Source organism: Neoarius graeffei, chromosome 6 (assembly GCF_027579695.1).
Source record: "Neoarius graeffei isolate fNeoGra1 chromosome 6, fNeoGra1.pri, whole genome shotgun sequence".
NCBI lineage: Eukaryota > Metazoa > Chordata > Actinopteri > Siluriformes > Ariidae > Neoarius > Neoarius graeffei.
In genome coordinates this window covers 6419886-6443052 of record NC_083574.1, presented here as the reverse complement: position 1 = coordinate 6443052, position 23167 = coordinate 6419886, and positions in this window count along the sequence as shown.

Here is a 23167-nt window from a genome sequence, read left to right as displayed (position 1 = left end):
ACAATATGACTTCCTGCCCATGTTTGTTTTTTTATGTCACAGTAAAGCCGGTTTACTCCTGATTTTGTTGTCAAGTGAAAATCACTCACCGTTAAAAGAAATCTTTGATTAGGATTTGAGATCTGTAGTTTTATAATGCATAGTGTGATGTGCTAACATCAGGCTTGTAGTACTCGAGTCCAGAACTCGTGCCCTAATTTTAAGGACTCGTGACTCGACTTGGACTTGAGCACTGATGACTCGGACGCGTGCATTAACTGCATTCGGACTCGTAAATTGGACATGAGGACTCAGATGGATTTTTTTTTCTTTATTTTTTGTAACACGCCATAATAATTTGGCATAAGATATTTATATCTACATTAATTTCATGCAAGAGAATGCACATTCACCTGTTCATACGGTACGTCATGTTCAGGAACAAACTAATGTTAACGGCGCTAAAACGCCTGGAGAGAACGCCCCAGGATTGTCCACTTTTGCTTATACAGGCTTCTTGTGCAGTGGGAAAAAATGCACTACTGTGTGTCCCATAGGTAGAAGAACTATCGAGGAGACGACGGGGACAACCTCAATCGTCATTTGGTAAGACTCCACCCAGAGAAGGAAGTGACACGCTATGTTCATTGCTCTGTTGATAGTGGGCGGGGCTTGCTGAGTGATGAACTAGCTAGTGTTAACCCTCTATCATGTTATTTGCCCTGTTGATAGTGGGCGGGGCTTGCTGAGCGATGAACAAGCTTTTTATCTGTAGCCTGTTAACTAAAATGGGGCAGTCGAGCAGGAATGTTAGTCCAATATAGTAGCAGAGATGCTTTCACATAAACAGCCACCATCAAATGGCGCAGTTGGTTGGAATCTTGTTTTCGGACTCGATTCGAAATTTTCTTTAATGACTTGGACTTCAACACTGGGGACCCGAGACTGGACTTGGACTCGAGGTTTAGTGACTTGACTACAACACTGACTCACATTATACCATAGATGGACAATTTGGTGCCATTGGAAACAAAGATGGCTGGCAACAAAGTTATAAGAATTTTTTATTAAACTTTCGGGGTATGAGTGCAACTACAATGTTCAACTAAAATCCACCAATAGGATGATGGTGTTGGATGATGGAAAACTCATAGGACAGCTTTGAATATGGCGTAAATGGAAAAAAAAACATGCTATAAACCTTGCAATCTGGTCTTTCTTTGTCCTACAAGCTTCATATCTGACACTCGGTTGCTTTGTGGCAGGAAAAATGCCATATGAACCTTTCTGTCAGGGTTTCAAAAAAAAGGTGATATTAACTGTTTGTTTTAATAGATAAACAACCAAATTGAATATTTAATATTTAACATTTGAAAGCAATCTAAAACTACCTTTTACAGTTAAAGAGATTTTTTTTTTCATGTCAAGTTTCAGACTGGGGTGGCACGGTGGTGTAGTGGTTAGCGCTGTTGCCTCACAGCAAGAAGGTCCTGGGTTCGAGCCCCATGGCCGGCGAGGGCCTTTCTGTGCGGAGTTTGCATGTTCTCCCTGTGTCCGCGTGGGTTTCCTCCGGGTGCTCCGGTTTCCCTCACAGTCCAAAGACATGCAGGTTAGGTTAACTGGTGACTCTAAATTGACCGTAGGTGTGAATGTGAGTGTGAATGGTTGTCTGTGTCTATGTGTCAGCCCTGTGATGACCTGGCGACTTGTCCAGGGTGTACCCCGCCTTTCGCCCATAGTCAGCTGGGATAGGCTCCAGCTTGCCTGCGACCCTGTAGAACAGGATAAAGCGACTAGAGATAATGAGATGAGATGAGACTTCAAGAATCTAAAATTTCTAACAAATCTAAACTTTAACAGATGTTTCAGTGAGAATGAGACCTAATACCCATCAGTGTAATCTATCAACTGCTACCTACACCTTGTATTCATCTCATCTCATCTCATCTCATCAGCTAGTGATTAGCCTTCAGCTATGACTAGGGAAAGTATCATGCTAGCTAACATTCGAGAGGTCAGGAGTAAATCTGTGGTTTCTTAGCTTTTGCTAAGGCTTCAGTCACACTACAGCACGCAATGGGTTATTGATGAAAATGAGGTGTTTGATGGCGATGCCTCCCTGAGCTTTGGGAAATATTCCCAAACCTATGGTATCTGTGAGAATTTGCTGCTTAGTTTGCCAATGAAAACATCGCCACCAAATTTCAGTGTATGTGTTGAAAATTTTTTGCAAGGTTTTTGGCAACTCATGAGGTTGAGACGCAGCAAAAAACAACTTGTGAAGCTCGTAGAACATTCGCAGTGCATTACACGATTGGTGGTGATGCTACTAATTTTTCATAAACCCAGTTTCGTAAACTGTAGTGTGATCATAGCCTAATGTTTTCTCCCATTCTTTGGTTCCTTGGTGAAAGAGGCACTAAATTATTTTAAGGAACTAAAATTGAGGCATTTTCTTTTGTGAGCTTTTCTTGTAGGGCGGCACAGTGGTGTAGTGGTTAGTGCTGTCGCCTCACAGCAAGAAGGTCCTGGGTTCGAGCCCCGGGGCCGGCGAGGGCCTTTCTGTGCGGTTTGCATGTTCTCCCCGTGTCCGCGTGGGTTTCCTCCGGGTGCTCCAGTTTCCCCCCACAGTCCAAAGACATGCAGGTTAGGTTGACTGGTGACTCTAAATTGAGCGTAGATGTGAATGGTTGTCTGTGTCTATGTGTCAGCCCTGTGATGACCTGGCGACTTGTCCAGGGTGTACCCTGCCTTTCGCCCGTAGTCAGCTGGGATAGGCTCCAGCTTGCCTGTGACCCTGTTGAAGGATAAAGCGGCTAGAGATAATGAGATGAGATGAGCTTTTCTTGTATGTTTATCTCCATATTTCAGTTTATAATGTACAGAATTTTCATACAATAGGCGTCACCTGTACTACAGTGTCTCAAAATCCTTACTTTCTATAAAAAATTAGTCATAACTACTAACATAACCACATGTAAAATAATGTAATCTTACCTCCATTTGTTTCAGTAATAACTATTAAACTGTGATATGTTGCACACTGCATTATATCCAAAATGATGTGTGATAGAATTGCAGAACACAACTTCGGATTTCATTTCACTGTCACAACCAACTTTACGAGGTTGTTTCTGAGCAGTTCGCTGATGAAGCTTTGATTTTATGTTCTTTCAGGTCATACAACCCCAATGCCATGACCTTAACTTCCCGATTACAAAATGGCGTAATCACTTCCTGGTTTTGATGGAAGAATAACGCCAACAAACATCCATCCGGCCATTATCTGTAGCCGCTTGTCCTGTGCAGGGTCGCGGGCAAGCTGGAGCCTATCCCAGCTGACTATGAGTGAGAGGCGGGGTACACCCTGGACAAGTCACCAGATCATCACAGAACTGACACATAGAAACAAACAACCATTCACATTCACACCGATGGTCAATTTAGAGCCACCAATTAACCTAACCTGCATGTCTTTGGACTGTAGGGAGATAAACCGTAGGGGTTGGTTGACGTATGAATTTATACCATCCACACAAAAATGCACAAAGCTAATGTGTGCTAATGTTAGCTATCTGCATTTCTAGTTCTTTGAGCGTTGAGAGAACACTCGTACTGAGAACGATGAGGGTTTGGGGTTTTTTTTTTTTAGTTGACACCGAGGTGTTTAATGAGTGAGAAATGCTAGCATTCGATTACGAGAAACAAAATTGTACAAATGTGAGGTTAAACGTAGCCGGTTGGCTTGAGACTCTGATAGATTAGTTTCATGAATGTTGTTTATTCACTACAGATGGAGTTTATTTGCTACTTGTGCTCATATTTCGAGATGACTTCACTGATAGTGCTGGGAAAAGCACCAGCGTTGAAAGATGAGATACCTTTGTTGTATCCAGCAGAATTAAGATTCAGATTATATTTCTTCTGGATGTTGCAGAATTCATCCTTTCATCCCATGTGATTTGGTCTAAATCTCTGAAAGTAGTAGTAGGAGTTGGAACGGAAGTAACGTGACCCTGTGAAGGATAACTCCAGTTGCTGAACCCTGGACGTCTTCCAGATACGTCTCATTGGTTTTCCTTATTGTTTAGTCAATTGTTGGTCCACATCATTGTTAAACAAAGTTTGGTGGGGGATATAGAAGCGGGTTCTGTCTGTCCAGTCACGTTTTCGTTTCTGGGCCATATCTTTAAAACTACTGAAGATATCTTCATGAAACTTTGTATACATATCAAGTAACATGTGAACTGGTGCCTTTTGCTATTTTGGATTTTTTGAAAAAAAGTATTTTTCAAATTTTTACATAAAAAATAGATTTTGACTTAGGTTTCTAAGAGCAATGTTCATTTCCGGAGCAAAACTATTCATGGTCTGGATTTAAAACTTGGTATACATGTTAACAAGGTGATGTAGATGTGCCTTTTCATACTAAGAAATTTGAGAAATTAAAATTTTTCATGTTTCCATGGAAACAATTTCAGACTTAGTCTATCAGGTTAGTCTTGGGGGTAGGTTATCCCTGTGTCCCAAATCACTCCCTATTCACTATATAGGGCACTATATAGAGAGGACGCCATTTTGTAGCGCTGTCTGAAATGATAATGAGGATTATTACACTCTATATCGTGCGCTCAAAGTATCCCATAATGCATCACGAAAAGTAGTGTACAACCGATGGTGAATAACCAAGCAATATATCCCATCATGCATTGTGTTGGCACTGAAAGAAATCAAATTAAAAGTCTCAAATTTGATTTAATAAAAGGCAGCAGCAAAGAAGAAAGTATTCAGCCTTGATTTAAAAGAACTGAAAGCTGCAGGTACTTTGTATTGATTAATGTGGGAAATACACTCAGTATAATATGGATTTATCACAAAAACACATGCATGTATTTATTATTTTGAAAACCCACCAGCCGACTGACCTGGCATGTTTTAATTGTGCAACAGTAATGACGTAAATACCAGCACGACAGAGTAGTGTCTGAAAGCATTTTTTTTTCCATTTAACCAATGAGCTCACTATATAGTCCTCTATATAGTAATTCCCTATAGGGAGTAGTGAACAAGTGAGCGATTTTGGACACAGGGTTTGTTTCTGGAGCAGAACTTGAAAACTATGTGTGGTACGGTCTTGAAAGTTGGTATATGTGTTGATTAAGTAATGTATTTGTACCTTTTGATAGGAAGAAATGTCTCATCTCATCTCATTATCTCTAGCCGCTTTATCCTTCTACAGGGTCGCAGGCAAGCTGGAGCCTATCCCAGCTGACTACAGGCGAAAGGCGGGGTACACCCTGGACAAGTCACCAGGTCATCACAGGGCTGACACATAGACACAGACAACCATTCACACTCACATTCACACCTACGCTCAATTTAGAGTCACCAGTTAACCTAACCTGCATGTCTTTGGACTGTGGGGGAAACCGGAGCACCCGGAGGAAACCCACGCGGACACGGGGAGAACATGCAAACTCCACACAGAAAGGCCCTCGACGGCCCCGGGGCTCGAACCCAGGACCTTCTTGCTGTGAGGCGACAGCGCTAACCACTACACCACCGTGCCGCCCCAGGAAGAAATGTGAGAAATTTTAATTTTTAGCTCACCTGGATCAAAGGTTCAGTGGGTTTATTATGCCATGGGCTGCTGAGGACAGTGTAAAGAGGTCGGGTTGGTTTCCTGCAGCAGAACTTGAAAAATGTGACAAATTATATCTTGAAACTTGGTATATAATTGATATATAGGGCGGGGGATATAGATGACTCTGTCTTCTTGTTTTTATTTATTTATTTTTCCTCATTTGCACCCAATTTGATTAGAAGAAACTTTATTGCAGACGTCAGAATAAAACAATGAATAACTTTTACAAAAACCTAGCACAGGCTCTGTAAAGTCATAACAAATAGTTTGTTCTATTGGTTTCGCTTGAGGTCGGCTTCAGAAGACTGATCTGAGGAGTGATCCAGCAGAAAGCATTCAGTGGACATGGCTGTGTTTTCATTAACCCTATCTCCTCCAGTCTAGACAGGAAGAGCTCATAACGGCAGACTGAACAATCAACGCTACTGTTAGAGGTGGCAGCGTCTCCGAGTCTGGTCACGCAAGATGTTTCATACACACCACAACATCCAGGCTGTAACGGAAGTGCGCATCGCTAATAAACGGAGAAAAGAATTTCTTCATCCAACCAAGTGTGTCTGTGTGGATGGGATGGGGTTCGGGGGGTTTGTTTAATCATTTAGAAAGTGCAATAACTGATGTATTTGATGCTTCCATAATATTAGTACAGAAGAGATACAGTGGTGCTTGAAAGTTTGTGAACCCTTTTAGAATTTTCTATATTTCTGCATAAATATGACCAAAAACATCATCAGATTTTCACACAAGTCCTAAAAGTAGATAAAGAGAACCCAGTTAAACAAATGACACAAAAATATTATACTTGCTCATTTATTTATTGAGGAAAATGATCCAATATTACATATCTGTGAGTGGCAAAAGTATGTGAACCTTTGCTTTCGGTATCTGGTGCAGCAATAACTGCAACTAAACGTTTCCGGTAACTGTTGATCAGTCCTGCACACCGGCTTGGAGGAATTTTAGCCCGTTCCTCCATACAGAACAGCTTCAACTCTGGGATGTTGGTGGGTTTCCTCACATGAACTGCTCGCTTCAGGTCCTTCCACAACATTTCGATTGGTTTAAGGTCAGGACTCTGACTTGGCCATTCCAAAGCATTAACTTTATTCTTCTTTACCCATTCTTTGGTAGAACAACTTGTGTGCTTAGGATTGTTGTCTTGCTGCATGACCCACCTTCTCTTGAGATTCAGTTCATGGACAGATGTCCTGACATTTTCCTTTAGAATTCGCTGGTATCATTCAGAATTCATTGTTCCATCAATGATGGCAAGCTGTCCTGGCCCAGATTCAGCAAAACAGGCCCAAACCATGATACTACCACCACCATGTTTCACAGATGGGATAAGGTTCTTATGCTGGAATGCAGTGTTTTACTTTCTCCAAGCATAATGCTTCTCATTTAAACCAAAAAGTTCTATTTTGGTCTCATCCATCCACAAAACATTTTTTCAATAACCTTCTGGCTTGTCCACGTGAACTTTAGCAAACTGCAGACGAGCAGCAATGTTCTTTTTGGAGAGCAGTGGCTTTCTCCTTCCAACCCTGCCATGCACACCATTGTTGTTCAGTGTTCTCCTGATGGTGGACTCATGAACATTAACATTAGCCAATGTGAGAGAGGCCTTCAGTTGCTTAGAAGTTACTCTGGGGTCCTTTGTGACCTCACCGACTATTACACGCCTTGCTCTTGGAGTGATCTTTGTTAGTCGACCACTCCTGGGGAGGGTAACAATGGTCTTGAATTTCCTCCATGTGTACACAATCTGCCTGACTGTGGATTGGTGGAGTCCAAACTCTTTAGAGATGGTTTTATAACCTTTTCCAGCCTGATGAGCATCAACAACGCTTTTTCTGAGGTCCTCAGAAATCTCCTTTGTTCGTGCCATGATACACTTCCACAAACATGTGTTGTGAAGATCAGACTTTGATAGATCCCTGTTCTTTAAATAAAACAGGGTGCCCACTCACACCTGATTGTCATCCCATTGATTGAAAACACCTGACTCTAATTTCACCTTCAAATTAACTGCTAATCCTAGAGGTTCACATACTTTTGCCACTCACAGATATGTAATATTGGATCATTTTCCTCAATAAATAAATGACCAAGTATAATATTTTTGTGTCATTTGTTTAACTGGGTTCTCTTTATCTACTTTTAGGACTTGTGTGAAAGTCTGATGATGTTTTAGGTCATATTTATGCAGAAATATAGAAAATTCTAAAGGGTTCACAAACTTTCAAGCACTACTGTAGCTGTTACTATAGAAACATCGATGTATTTCTGTAGAATAAGCGCATTATTATAAACCCGTGAGCTGCTGTTATAGAAAATGAATCAACACATACCGACCAAGCAGAATCAAGAATTCAGCAGCACTGTGGAAATAAGCTGAGCAAAGCAAACTGGGAAAAGAAATGAAGTCTGTTTGCATTAATTTGGTAAATTATATATTAATGGATAATGTGGTGAGAGAGGACATGAAAGTGGCAGGTGTGGTATAGAAGGATGCAGAAGACAGGGAGCAATGGAGACGAAAGATCCGCTGTGGTGACCCCTAATCGGGAGCAGCCAAAAGAAGATGATGATGATGATGATGATTATATTAATGGATAATGTATTAAGGAAAAAAGAGTAAAGGATTATAATAAAGGTTAAAAACAATTCTGATGGAATGTTTCTTAGTGAGTATAACGATGAGGTAGTACAACAGAATTTGAGGTAAGATGTTAAAAAGTGGGCAGGTCCTCATCCCAGTTCTGTAGGAAGACTTTGGAAGTTTGATTAAACCTCGGTGTTTATATCAGATAAGTGCAGGTAATTTTATCGTTTCATCCCCCTCCGGTATTTTGGTCGAGTAACTCGACTCGCAGCAAGAAGAGAACCTGATGGACAAAAGGTAAAAACCCGCACTCGGTGGTCTGGTTGAGGGGGGGTGTGGGAGCTACAAAAATAAACCGTACCTCCTGGCAGCGAGGGTGGCCCGTGCCATTCCTGGTTAGCGACGTGAGGGCTCTGGTGAGTGTTAGAGCTGTCACACACTCCCTTCCTCCACCGCATGTCCTTCTCAGAGTGGGCCGGTCCATGGGGCATCGTGTGGTGGGTGAAGGGGGCATTCCTCACATTCTCGGCTCATGCCGAAGCTGGACCTGAGGAGGCTGAGCACGAGAGGTGTGTGTTGGTCCAACGGGGGGCTCATTTTTATGTCATCACTGTCAGACTGAACAGGATACAGAGAGACTAAGTTAAACCAGATCGCTGAGTTCTCTCTCCGTCCTCTCACTCTCTAGGTAAGTGAAAGGACAAAGGTGTGTGTGTGTGTGTGTGTGTGTGTGTGTGTGTGTGTGTGTGTGTTAGAATGAAGCAGGAGAGCACACAGCTGTGTAGTGTCTCACCCAGACAGCTCGAGTGGACTTGGCGTGCTCTGACAAAATCCATTTTGTGATGAAGTTGTGATTAGTGCGATAGCCCTGGAATTATGATCTCGGCTCCTCAGGGATCAGTGTATGCACAGCTGGACAGTGCACCATCTCTCACACTGAGAGTGAGAACACACACACACACACACACACACGTGTGCAACACTCATTGCAACCCTCAGGGAAAAATCATCTACATTTCATGCTGTGATATGGCACTGCATGTGAAAAAGACGAAGGTGGATTTCAAGAAGTCATGCCCTTGAACTCGAGTAAATACACCTCATGGGAATAATACACACGAAAAATAAATCAATTTATAAAATTAATTAATCATATGTAAAAATATCATGTGACAATAAATGAATTGTGTAGTAGTAGGAATAATAATAATAATAATAATAATAATAATAATAATAATAATAATAATCTGAAAGGAAATTAATTGTCTGTTTAAAAAAATCATGTCTAAAAAGAGGCAAACAAAGAATTGTATTTAAAAAATCTCATGCGGAAATAAATGAATCTCATGGGGGAAAAGTCAAACTGGAAATTAAATGAATCATGTGAAAATTACATGTGAAAATAAATGAATAATCTCAGAAGAATCATGTGAAAAATGAACTGTGTGAAAATTAGATATGAAAATAACTGACTCTTGAGGAAATAAATGAATCATGTTGGAAGAATCATGTGAAAATAAATGAAACATGAGGAAATAAATGAATCATGTTGAAAGAATCATGAGGAAATAAATGAATCATGTGTAAAAATCACGTGAAAATAAATGAATCATATGTAAACATCACGTGTGTCAGATAAAGCACACGTGAAAATAAATGAATCATGAAGAAATGAATGAATCATGTCAAAAGAAGCTTGTGAAAATAAATTAACCATGTCGAAAGAATCACATGAAAAATGAATCGTGTGAAAATTAGATGGGAAAATAAATGAATCCTGAGTAAGTAAATAAATCATGTCAAAAGAATCATGTGAAAATAAATGAATTATATGTAAATATCATGTGTGTCAGATAAATCACACGTGCAAATAAATGAATCCTGAGGAAATAAATAAATCTTGTCAAAAGAATCATGTGAAAATAAATTAATCATGTCGAAAGAATCACATGAAAAATGAATCGTGTGAAAATTAGATATGAAAGTATCTGACTCTTGAGGAAATAAATGAATCATGTTGAAAGAATAGCATGAAAAAATGAATCGTGTGAAAATAAATGAAACAGGAACTGAATGAATCATGTGAAAATAAATCATGTTGAAAGAATAGCATGAAAAAATGAATCGTGTGAAAATTAGATGGGAAAATGAATCCTGAGGAAATAAACGAATCATATCAAAAGAATTATGTGAAAATAAATGAATCGTATGTAAACATCATATGTCAGATAAATCATACTTGAAAATAAATGAAATATGTCAAAAAAACATGTGAAAATAAATGAATCCTGAGGAAATAAATGAATCATTTCAAAAGAATTATGTGAAAATAAATGAATCGTATGTAAACATCACATGTCAGATAAATCATACTTGAAAATAAATGAATTATGTCAAAAGAATCATGTGGAAAAATAAATGAATCATATATGTAAACTTCATGTGTCAGATAAATCGCATGTGAAAATAAATGAATCCTGAGGAAAGAATCAAATGTAAATAAATGAATCAAGTGAAAATAAATTGTGCAAAAAAAATCCCATTTTGAAAATACTGTAATTGTGAGTCTAAAAAAGTCATATGTGAAAATTAATCATGTGTAAACATCACATGTGAAAATAAATAAATTGTGTGGAAAATGAATCACATGAATATAAATGAATCGTGTGGAATAAAAACATGCACTGCCTTTGAAAATCATGTGATTATTAACATGTGAAGTTCTGTGGCTGTTCTGCAACACTGGTTCTGGGTTGGTTTTTTTTTTTGGTTTATCAGCATTTTTTACACTTACAGATCACCATATGAGGGACGTCAGACATTCTGTCGGCCATTTTGAGTCCGATCTGAGCTCATGATGTTCCTTCGCCTACATGGCCAATAAAATCACCTCATTAGAAAGACAGTTGTTAAAACACTTGGTGAAAATGGTGCAGATGAACATAAAGCCAGAGAAATTGATTGTCCCCGTGCGGCTCGCGTGCGAGTGATGTGGTGTGCGTGAGGTCGTGACTGTGGCGTGGGCGTGATGTGTGTGAGCGTTTGTATATTCCTGCTCATGTGTGTGTTTGAAGCACTGCGCTTGAGTGCTTGCGGTTGTTTGTGTATGCACGTCCTCAGCGGTGAAATGTGTGTGTAGGTGTTAGTATGTAGCACACACACACACACACACACACACACACACGCACGTGCGCGCTCTTGCCAGCCAGATGCGTTCACGTGCGCTGGCCTTTCATCATCCAATGAAAACATTCTCATCACTTTAGCAATTATGAATAGTTGATCCCATCCCCTGTGTGTTACTCCGTCTACACCAGTGTTTACATCCACCTTCTCAGCAGCCACTTCATCTCTGCTTCCATTAGGTCTGAAGATCCAGCCCACAAGATTAGTCTGAACAAACCTCAAGTTATGATGTCAGCTTCTCTGGGACCAGTGGACACACAGCAATAATGTAATAACATACAGTAATAACAGTGAGCTGGGTCACAGGTTACGTGCATTAATACAGATTAAGGCAAATAAGGATGTGATCAGATTATTACACTTTATACCACAGCGGAGTTGAGTTCTCGAACCTGATTGGTCAGAAGGTGAGCATTATTTTTGTATAAGCGAGAGTCACATAAAATATTTTGTTTTGAAATCGATAAAATAAATCACAATCTCACCTTACCTTTGAATAGTTTTAGACCAAACTTCGGAGCATCTTTAGTGCTTTTAGGAACAGCGTTTTCTTTCATCATGTGTAATTATTCCTCACTTACGGTGACGAAGCGATTGGCCGCCATTTTGCCGAGTCGCTCAAGGTGATTATCGAGAAATAGTCTGAATTTCTTGACCAATCAGCACGCGGGATTTTCTATAATCACCTGTGTATTTATACTTAGAAGGATTAATGCTGTCATTCGAATGAGAGCGAGACATCAAGAGAGAGACACAGACAGAGAAGGAGAGTGAAAGAAAGAGAGAGCAACAGAGACACAGACAGAGAGAGACACACAGAGATAGAGAAAGCGAGAGAGACAGAGACACAGACGGAGAGAGACACAGACAGACAAAGAAAGACAGAGAGAGAGAGACAGAAACAGACAGAGACAAAGAGAGAGATAGAGAAAGCAAGAGAGAGAAACAGAGACAGACAGAGGGAGACAAAGAGAAAGAAAGTGACAGAGAGAGACAGAAAGAGAGAGACAGACAAAGCAAGAGAGACAGAGACAGAAACAGAGAGAGAGAGAAAGCGAGAGAGATCAAGTAAGATAGAAACAGAGAGAGACAGAGAGAGATAGCGATAGACAGAGAGATAGACAGAGAGAGAGACAGAGAGAGAGATAGCGAAAGCAAGAGAGACAAAGAGAGACGGAAACAGAAAGACAGACAAAGACAGAAACAGAGAGATCGAGAAAGCAAGAGAGACAGACAAACAGAGAGAGAGATAGTGACAGAGAGAAACAGACAAAGCAAGAGAGACAGACAGAGAGAGAGAGAGAGAGAGAGAGAAAAAAGCGAGAGACAGAGAGAGACAGATACGGTAGAGACAAAGAGAGAGAGAGAGAGAGAGAGAGAGATGCTGGTGAGTGAGTGAGTGTTTATCGCTGCTATAACATACCTAAGAACAGGAAGTAACTTGTCTCTTGGATTCCACAACATTAAATATTCACTATAAACCCTTTAAATGTGTGACGTGTAATTCATTAATAAATTAAACAGTGAAACTGTTGACAGATCGCTGGGGTAAAAGCGGAATAACACACTCACACTCCAGACTGGAGAGTCAAAGGAAAAGTCACTTCTCCCTGCATTAGTTTTGTGTCACTGCTCTGTCATGTTTTATTCCTTTCCTGAGAATGTTTGTTTCTCCTGGAGCCATTTTCTCAAAATGTTCTCTTTCCCAGTGAGCAAGTTTGTTTGTGTGTGTGTATATATCTCATCTCATCTCATTATCTCTAGCCGCTTTATCCTTCTACAGGGTCGCAGGCGAGCTGGAGCCTATCCCAGCTGACTACGGGCGAAAGGCGGGGTACACCCTGGACAAGTCGCCAGGTCATCACAGGGCTGACACATAGACACAGACAACCATTCACACTCACATTCACACCTACGCTCAATTTAGAGTCACCAGTTAACCTAACCTGCATGTCTTTGGACTGTGGGGGAAACCAGAGCACCCGGAGGAAACCCACGTGGACACGGGGAGAACATGCAAACTCCGCACAGAAAGGCCCTCGCCGGCCACGGGGCTCGAACCCGGACCTTCTTGCTGTGAGGCGACAGCGCTAACCACTACACCACCGTGCCGCCCATATATATATATATATATATATATATATATATATATATATATATATATATATATATATATATATATACACACACACACACCTGTGATGAACTGGTGACTTGTCCAGGGTGTACCCCGCCTTTCGCCCGTAGTCAGCTGGGATAGGCTCCAGCTTGCCTGCGACCCTGTAGAACAGGATAAAGCGGCTAGAGATAATGAGATGAGATGAGATATTAGTTCAGCCATCAATGGAGCTCCACATTGTTTAACACATTACTTTAGATAATAAATAATGTGTTAAATCCTCATTTTGACATTGGGATTTTTATTATTTTTCTTCAAAGATTTTTGACATTTTGTCTAAAACCCCACAAAACACCAACATATGAATACAGTCTTTAGATTAATCCAAAATCCGGATGGATTTTTCTCTACAAATTCGATCATATTTACACGTCAATCCTGAGACACCAGTGATGATGATGATGATGATGATGATGATGATCTCTCCTGCTCTTCAGACCTGCCTGATCCATCCTGATGCCCTACTTCTAGCTGGAGTCTCATCAGATCACTCCTGTGGCATGGAGGACGGCCCCATAGGGACAGTCGAAAGTCTCACTTAGAAAATGGCTCTGGACACTTACAGTGGTTTAGGGCTACAATCACCATGATCACTTCAGGACTGCAGGTGTCATGAACAGTTTTACACTCAAGTCTCCATCAACTGATGAACAGTTTATAACATCAACAAAACAGACTTCATATTAAAACTCTAATGATTTTCCTGGTTACACAGTTATACTTTGTGACTCTATAAGACACAGTTATAGAAGCGAGTGATTTATAATCACACTCAGTGCGTTTACATGCACATAGAGAAAATCGAATTTCTGCCGTAGCTTGACTGAAATCGAAGTTCTAAATGCCATGGAAACACCTTAGCTCGGCTGAAATCGAACCGAACTGGATTTCTCGTAATCGAGCTACGCGACCTAGATTATGCGATTGTAGCCGAGCTACTTAGTGCATGTAAACCTTATCGAGCTACGTAGTCGAGCTACTTACTTCAGCACTGCCCCTTCTGGAAGTGACGAGTGACGAGACCACAAGCGGGAAACACAACAGCCTCGGTCGGCATGACAACAGTAGTAGTAGCGAGCAGCAGAAGAGGTCAGGAGGAACAAGGAGAACGAACGAACACGGAACTGATAACTTTGTTTATACTCTTGAATAGCTCTTCTTCATGACGACAACCGGAAGTGTACCAACACGATGGGGTGTGTAGCGCCACCTGTGGCTCGGGTGCACAATGTACCTCACACAATAGCTCGATTTCCTTGTGTGCATGTAGGATTGGATTTCTCTGGCACCCCTGCTGGGACCCTTGGCTCGATTACTGACAGTAGCTCGATTTGGATGTGCATGTAAACGCACTGAGTGTCTGTTATCACTCAGATGAGGATGGGTTCCCTTTTGAGTCTGGCTCCTCTTGAAGTTTCTTCCTCATGTCGTCTGAGGGAGTTTTTCCTCAACACCGTCACCTCAGGCTTCATCATCAGGGGAAAATAAATGTATTAGGGATACAATTAGCTCGTATGTTTAAAGTCTTTAATTTTCTGTAAAGCTGCTTGGCGAAAATGTCTGTTGTTAAAAGCGCAATACAAATAAACTGAATTGATCTTCTGCCTCTTTGCATATTGCAAAACACTTTCAAAAGTCAACTGTGATTAAAAAAATTCTTCAATTGATGTACACTTTTCAATTTATTAACTTGCACTAGCAGCGCTAGCACAAATTGTTACATTCACTCAAGATCTTTCTACATTATTATTATTATTATTATTATTTGTCTAAGATTTTTTAGGACGCTATTTCTCCTTCAGTTTTCATTGCCAAATTTCACCTCTGGGATGAATTATGTTGCTATGACTTTTGGTACTAATCTGGATCACTGATCCAGAATGATCCATGAAAAACTGGATTTTTTCAATCACTTATTACTCTGTCAATTTTCAAGATTTTTTCAATCAGTTTTTTAAAATTATTTTGTTCAGAGCATCAGGGCGCAACTTTTCTTCACTAAGTGTCATTCTTGATCTCTTATCGTTCCGGGTCTATAGCATACGGTGACCAGACAACGTCCCGGTTTGTAACAGCTAGCGGAAATCACTGTGACTTTAGTCGCAGTCTCTATCTAGTTAATTTGATTTACAACCCTGATGAATTGCTGAACTGAATGCCTGACTCTGATTGGTCAGAATGGCAGTTTAAATCTGAATCATGTTTCAGAGGAAACGAGGTCTATTTTTACAAACATTGATAAAAAAATTGATATCCATATTTTTTTTTTCTAAATGAAGCATTTTAATCATAGTCTTTGGTGTAAGAGGAATAAAACACATCAGTATGAGCTGTTGTAATAATCACCTTTGGTGTGCTAACTGTAGCTCCACTTTTGATTATTTCCCTCGAATAGCACAACCCCAAGTGTGTTCTATTCCTTTAAATAAAACTAAACCTTACATTAAGCGAGGTCATTATCAGACTGGACATGGGATGAATTTGGAATAATTCACTGTTAGCTTTTCAGGATTAATTTTTTCAAGATGGAGATCACATTTAAACATGAAGAGTGAACACACACACACACACACACACACACACACACACACACACACACACACACACACTGTCAACATCAATTCAAAGCAAAATGTCCATTAATGATGTTGACCATCTCCCATATGGCATGGACATGATATTTCCGAATCATTAGTGAATCTGTGCTCAGATGACGGTGCTCGTTACTTTGGCGTGCTCGGGTGGTGTCCACGTCCACTCCAGGGTCAGGGCCGGGGTCAAGGGGCGGGACCCGGAGGTCTGGGTGGAGGTCAGGGCAGGTTACTCGCAGTCAGGGGGACTGCAGTGCCATCGTGAGGGCAGTGGTCAAGGCCTTCACTCAGCCCTACACACACACACACACACACACACACACACACACACACACACACACACATCCCTTCCTCCATCCATCCACACAACCCCCCAGGAGTCACCCAGTCCTCCTCTTAACCCTGGCCCTCCTCCCCTGCCTTTTCAATGTTATCCTTTTTTCGTGTCCTAATTGCTTGTAATTTGCTCGTTGAAAGAATCCCCAGCTTGTCTGGCCTCTGACGCGACTGTAACTGGAGCTCCCCGGAGGAGGATGAGGACTCATTTGGCTAATGTGCAGAAACACACTTTCTCACACACACACACACACACACACACACACACACACACACACACACACACACACACACACACAGCCATGCCCAAGCTCTAATTACAGCTGCTAGAGGGAGCGAGAGAGAGAGAGGTGGGGTGGGGGGCTTGAGTCAAAGCTGCATTACTGCTGCTGGGGGTGTGTGTCAATCTTACCGTGTGTGTGTGTGTGTGTGTGTGTGTGTGTGTGTGTGTGTGTGTGTGTTACTGACAGCCACAATCACCGAACTGTAAGGGTTCACCTTATCAAAGATAGGAATTTTTTATTTATTTATTTTGTGTGTGTGTGTGTGTGTGTGTTGGCGTAGGTGCCGACTGAAGTGAGGCTGGTACATGGAGTTGGACGGAGTTCCTTCACGTCTGGCATCTTCCTGTAGGGAGGGATTCTGATCCCGTCACTGTTGCGTAAACATTTTCTCTCAATTTTTTTATTCTAATCTTCGCAATCATCTCACAATCTTACACAATTTACTTTCCAAGAAATAAATAATTCAAACTTACTTTTTTATTCAATCCAACATTAAGCTGTATTTCAGTAAAAGAATCTAAGATTCAAGAAACTATAGATTTGAACACAGAAGTAAGAACGAGCCTGTTGAAGTTTTTAAATGGCTGGTGTTATATATATATATATATATATATATATATATATATATATATATATATATATATATATATATATATATATATATATAATTTATTATTAAGCATTTTTTGCATTATCTACTACATAAAACTGTAACCAAATTTTGAAATTTAAAAATCTAATAGATCAATAAGATATTTTAGTTTATTCTATCTACATTCACTGGATATGAGCAATCACATGCTCTGATTGGCTACTCTGCTACAAGGATATCAGCTCATATATCGTGAGTAGAGAAAAATAAAATGGCGGAGCGTGCCAAGTCAGGTATATCACTTTATCAAATATTTAAAAGAACACTAAAAAATGATTTGTTGTTTTAACTTAAAGTTAGTACCCGCTGGGTTCACTCCTCTTACTAGCTCTGCTTTGCAATAAAAAAAAAAACACCATTGGTACAAAGCAAGCCCATTCACTTTTTTATGCTGATCAGAGAATTACAATGGTTTCTCATGTGATAAAAATGTGCAATTCGCGATTAAATATTTTAATTGCTTGACAGCACTAATTATTATTATTATTATTATTAGAGACACTACATGCTGAATTCAGAAACAAGGTAAATAATAACAAACGTGAACGTGAGCTGTAGATATTTATGCTCAAATCCACTCAAAGTAGGGGGCAGGGCACCATCACGCTGTGTCAAGACAAGAACTTTCCTGAGAAATAATGCGAACGTCTGCATCATGCGGGATTTGCGGGCGGGAGTGGGACAAAATATGGCAGGCACGGGTGGGAGCGGGACTGAAAATCATAATTTTTTTGTGGGCGCGGGTGGGAGCGGGACTGAAAATCATAATTCTTTGCGGGCGTGGGCAGGAGCGTGACTGCACAATGCGGGCGCGGGAGGGAGCGGGACTGAAAAATCCGACCCGCGCAGACCTCTAGTACCCGGGCTGCCTTAAAATTTTGAGTTCATTGAAATTCATATAGTAAGTTAAATTGTTCACCTCGTTGTGTTAACTTACTATATGAATTTCATTGAAATTTTTTTACTAACTTTTTTAAGTTAAAACAACAAATTATTTTTACAGTGAAACAGAAATAGCTAAATAAAAGAATATAGTTGGGGTTTTTCCCCCCGAATATCTCCTGTTCCACACTCCAGACCAGTCGGTGGCGGTATTGCACCTTTAAGTTGGTTTGCCAACAAAAAACCCAAAAGAAGAAAAACAAAATGGCGGCGCGTGTTGCTGAACCAACCGAGGACGAAATAAAAACTCTACTTGAAAACAAAACCCCAAAAATAGAAAAAAAGCAACAAAATATGGAATAAAGTATCCGATGGTAAAAATGTATCTTTTATTTTTCAAGAATTATTATTATTATTATTATTATTATTGCATTTTTCACAAATTGCTCCTGTCATTTCACCGGTTTCACATTCTAAGCAGAAATGATTTTGTTGGACATTTTGTACAAAGTTTTTATTTATCGAATTTGAAAAATATAGAAATAAAAATGCTCCGTTTCTCAAAATCCAGTTAATGTGGAAAGAATAAAACAGTTATTCCACTCAATCTCGTCATACATGGCTTATAGTGCTATCAGCTCATGGACGCCTCGATTTCACGGGATAACTGTTAAATATTGACAAAATTTAAACAAAAATGAAAATTTTAATGAACTTTTTTTTCACATTTATCTTGGACATAAACCTGTAAACATATTTGAAGTACACTGACATGTTAATTGAAATATTTTTCATGTACTTAGAGAATAAATTTGTATTGTGTTTTTTATACTGTGTGTGTGTGTGTGTGTGTGTGTGTGTGTGTGTGTGTGTGTTATTCACTACTTTTTTCTTTTGTTTGCTTTTATGTTTCGTTTAACTAAAGTTCATTATTAAAACTAAACTAAAGCTTATTAAATCTTAATTCTTGACTTCCAACTAGGAAAATGCGAACAAAACGCCTCCTCACTTCAGAATTCCTCCTCAGGAACTCGGGACAATCTTTTCAACCCCGAGTTCACAAAAAAAAAACAGCAGCACTTTTTTACCATTTAAAGCTAGACGGCCTTTTGATTTCATAAAATCGGTGAAATGTAGTTCCGCCTGAAATGTGGTGATTGTGATATATGTTCATTTCTGTAATATCTCACAAACTATCAGGCCATTCTGTGGCTGGGAAGTTATTTAATTTGAGGGGATTAAAGCAAATAATGTGCATGAAATCACTCGCTTTGCGCAGTCAAGCAGACAGAGGAAGTCCATGTGTGTGTGTGTGCGCATGCGCAGGTTTACCTTTGACATCATTCTGTCGCTAAACGAACAGCTGATCACACCGAGGTGCTCGCTGAGCGCCGATATTTATTAGTTTGGTCCTGCGTTTCCTTTCCTTCGTATATAACATCTTCTCACTTTCTTTCCGTTACTGTAGTCGGTCTTTCACGCTTCATTCACACACTCAGGTCCTCCATTTTTCTCTCCGGTTTCAAATTTGTATCCCACAATGCCTTGTGTGAACGTGGAAAGCCCACCACGTGATGTGATGCATGATGTAGTATCTTGTATTGGGTCATGGTGAAGCAGGAAAAAATAGCGGAGAATTTACAGCCACGTGTCCTTAAATTAATTAATTGTTCTATTTAAAAGCATGAATGAAATTTAAAGTCTGTGATTCAAATTCAGTAGCTTTCGGTCCACTGAACAAAAATAATCAGGTGTCGGGGGAAAATTCTTTTTATGACCTACACTTGAAAAATCCTAAAGGCGGTCTACCTTTAATGAAGAAAACCTACAAATTATTCCTAGCGCTGAAGTTTTACATCTCTGACGTGTGACGTCATGTTGTTGTCTTGACAACCATCCATGCAATATCGTAAACCATATTCAGCGCCCATTCTCCATTGGGTAGAGTGTTGTAATACATGTAGGATAAGCGATACGCTAAGAATATCGCATGCTATCAAACCAAATGAATGAAACCCGCTAGAAGGGAATAGAACACATGTTTTTGTTCCATCGAAAAAGTGTCCTGTCCGGATAATAATGTTGACTAATGTTATATTGTCCAGACAAACAAACAGATGAACTTGTTTTGAAGGATAATGTGTTCACTCGTAGCTGTTATGAACACTCTGTAAGAGCAGCGCAGTAAAACATGCACTTAGTCAGTGGCTACATTCCTTCCCTGAGTGTGTGTGTGTGTGTGTGTGTGTGTGGCAGGGCAGGCAATGGCATCCAGCTGTCCTGATGACAGTTCAGGCCTGGCTTTATTCTGAAGGCTCCAGCAGCAGCTCCAGTGCCACTCCAGAAACTTTTCCACTCTGCTTTTTGCTGTGTTTCGATCTTTTCTTCCTCTTTTTTTCTGATCTTCGCGTGGTATGATACAACATGGTGAGGGTGGCAGGAAACGAGGCTTTGCGTGGTGATTGTTTGTTTTAGTATCCTTGAGGAAATGGGGGCAACCGCGGTCTTGCCTTGGCTCAGGGGCAACGCTCTGCTCTTCATTTACCTCTCTCTCTCTCTCTCTCTCTCTCTCTCTCTCTCTCTTCTCTTCTATTTCGGTCTCCTTCTGTCGTTTCTCTCTCCCTCAGTGAGTCAGAAGCCTTTCGCTGAAATCAAAGCCATTTCCTAATCATTGTCCTCGGGTCACACACTCAGGACTGGAAAAAGAGCCTCATGTTCAGATGTTCATCATGTTTTGAAGAGATCAGGATGAGATCTTTCATCTCCATCTGTCGTCCAGCCATGACGAGTACACTTACACGACATTTACTGGGTCATTGTACAGAAAACTGTAGGTACAATCACATTCGCATTAAAATGACAAACGTCATTAAAATAAACCAATAAAAACATTTCAGTAATTATGTAACACAGTTTAAGTATTAAGACTCTAAGTATTTTATTTCCACATTCAATCCACAGTTTTAAATATTTATTGTAAAATACTCTTCATGCAGGATGGAAAAAATAATTTTATGATATTTCTGCATCTATGATACAAAATTAGCAAAAATCAAATAAGTATTATTTGTCGCATTATTTCTCCTTTTATACAGCAAAAGTTTACACACCCTGTCTTTAAACTAAAAACACCAAGTTATTTCATCACATTTTTTTTTAAATTAGATCTTTCAATCCCGTCACACAAATGGTGAAAAAGAAATAAATATCATTATCAACACTCATTTGTATTCCGCTCACCTCTTTAATTGTGTATGACATATATATATATATTTTTTTTGCTAATTTCTGTTTATCTTTATCAAATTTTTCTTATTGTTGTCTCTTTCAGCATGTAATGACCTTTTTTTTCTTCTTGTTAACTGCTCAAGACTTCCTGTGCCTTAAATAAAACTCGAAGCAAACATAGTGTTAAAAGTCACCAAGTTTGAAAAGCATTACGTCGAGTTATTACAAATATTTGAGGATGATTTAAACGAGGAGGTTTTAAACGAGGGCTCGGTTGCTGTAATAGTTAGGAAATGTTATAAACTGTGAAATAGATGGGGAGGGGTGCAAAAACTTTTGCATTCCAGCTTGTACTGTATATAGTAAGCGAATAAACAAAACAAAAAATATTATTATTTCTTGTGGGTGCTTTTGTTTTGCAGTGTGTGAATTTAAAATGTTTATATCAATAATTAATTATAATTAAAATCAGACAAGAAGTCGCTTTGTTTTTGTTTGTTTTGCTTTAACCTTAAGAGTAATCTCTCTCTTGAACATGTCACCGTTATCTGTAACTCGCAACCTTAAAGAACCTGCCGTTCCCACACACCCGACGCCCTTCTGTCGGCCCTCTGTTCACTAATAAATGACACAAATGACGAGTGATAGTATGTTCGTGGCAGATCCTTATCTCGCGCTCTCGCAGCATTAGGACACATGAGTCATGGATTCTCTCCGTCCGTCTCGCCATGTTTCTCCGTCTCTGGACAGGTATTGACCTCAGCGTGGCGTCTGGCATGGGTTTGACTCAGCCGGAGAGACGGGGATGGCTTGGGTTTACAATCTGTAATCCTCACATTTGTCTGCTTTTTATACTCGAATTTGAACGCAGGCCACCCAGGAAGATAACCAGGGCCTGAACAGCTCTCCTCCCATCCTCCTCCCCTCTCCCTCCATCCCTGAAAGAGCAGAAGAGCAGCCCAGAAAGCTCCAGATTTTTGGCAGGAGCCGCGCCGCGCCTGTCTTAGACCGAGTCCGTGTTTACACTGCAGAGTTCCTGAACTCTGAAATTACAGATATAAGTCATATCTGAGATCCTGTCGCACTGCGCTGCACACTGAGCCTGTCGTATATGTCGTACGCGCCTGATCACTCCTCTGTGTGTGTGTGTGTGTGTGTGTGTGTGTGTGTGTGTGTGTGTGTGTGTGTGTGTGTGTGTGTTGCTGCAATCAGACAATGTTATATCTCTAATGCTCGGATTCTTGTTTTCTTGTGCTATCAACTCTTATGCGGTGAAGTGCAAAAGTTTGTGCACTCTCACAACAATACATAGTCAAATAGCGACACTATATTTAACAGTTATTCCACGAAATCGAGTCGTACATGAGCCAATAGCCGACGAGGCACATAGCACCAAGTCGTCTATAATCCATGTATGATGAAACTGAGTGGAATAACTGTTTTATTCTATCCACATTCACCGGATTTTGAGAAACAGAGCATTTTTATTTTCATTTTTTGCAAATTCGATTAATAAAAACTTCCTAAAGGACGTCCGACAAAATCATTTCCGCTTCTTAAAGGCGGACGTCTTAAAAACCTATCGATGGCGGCAGGAATTG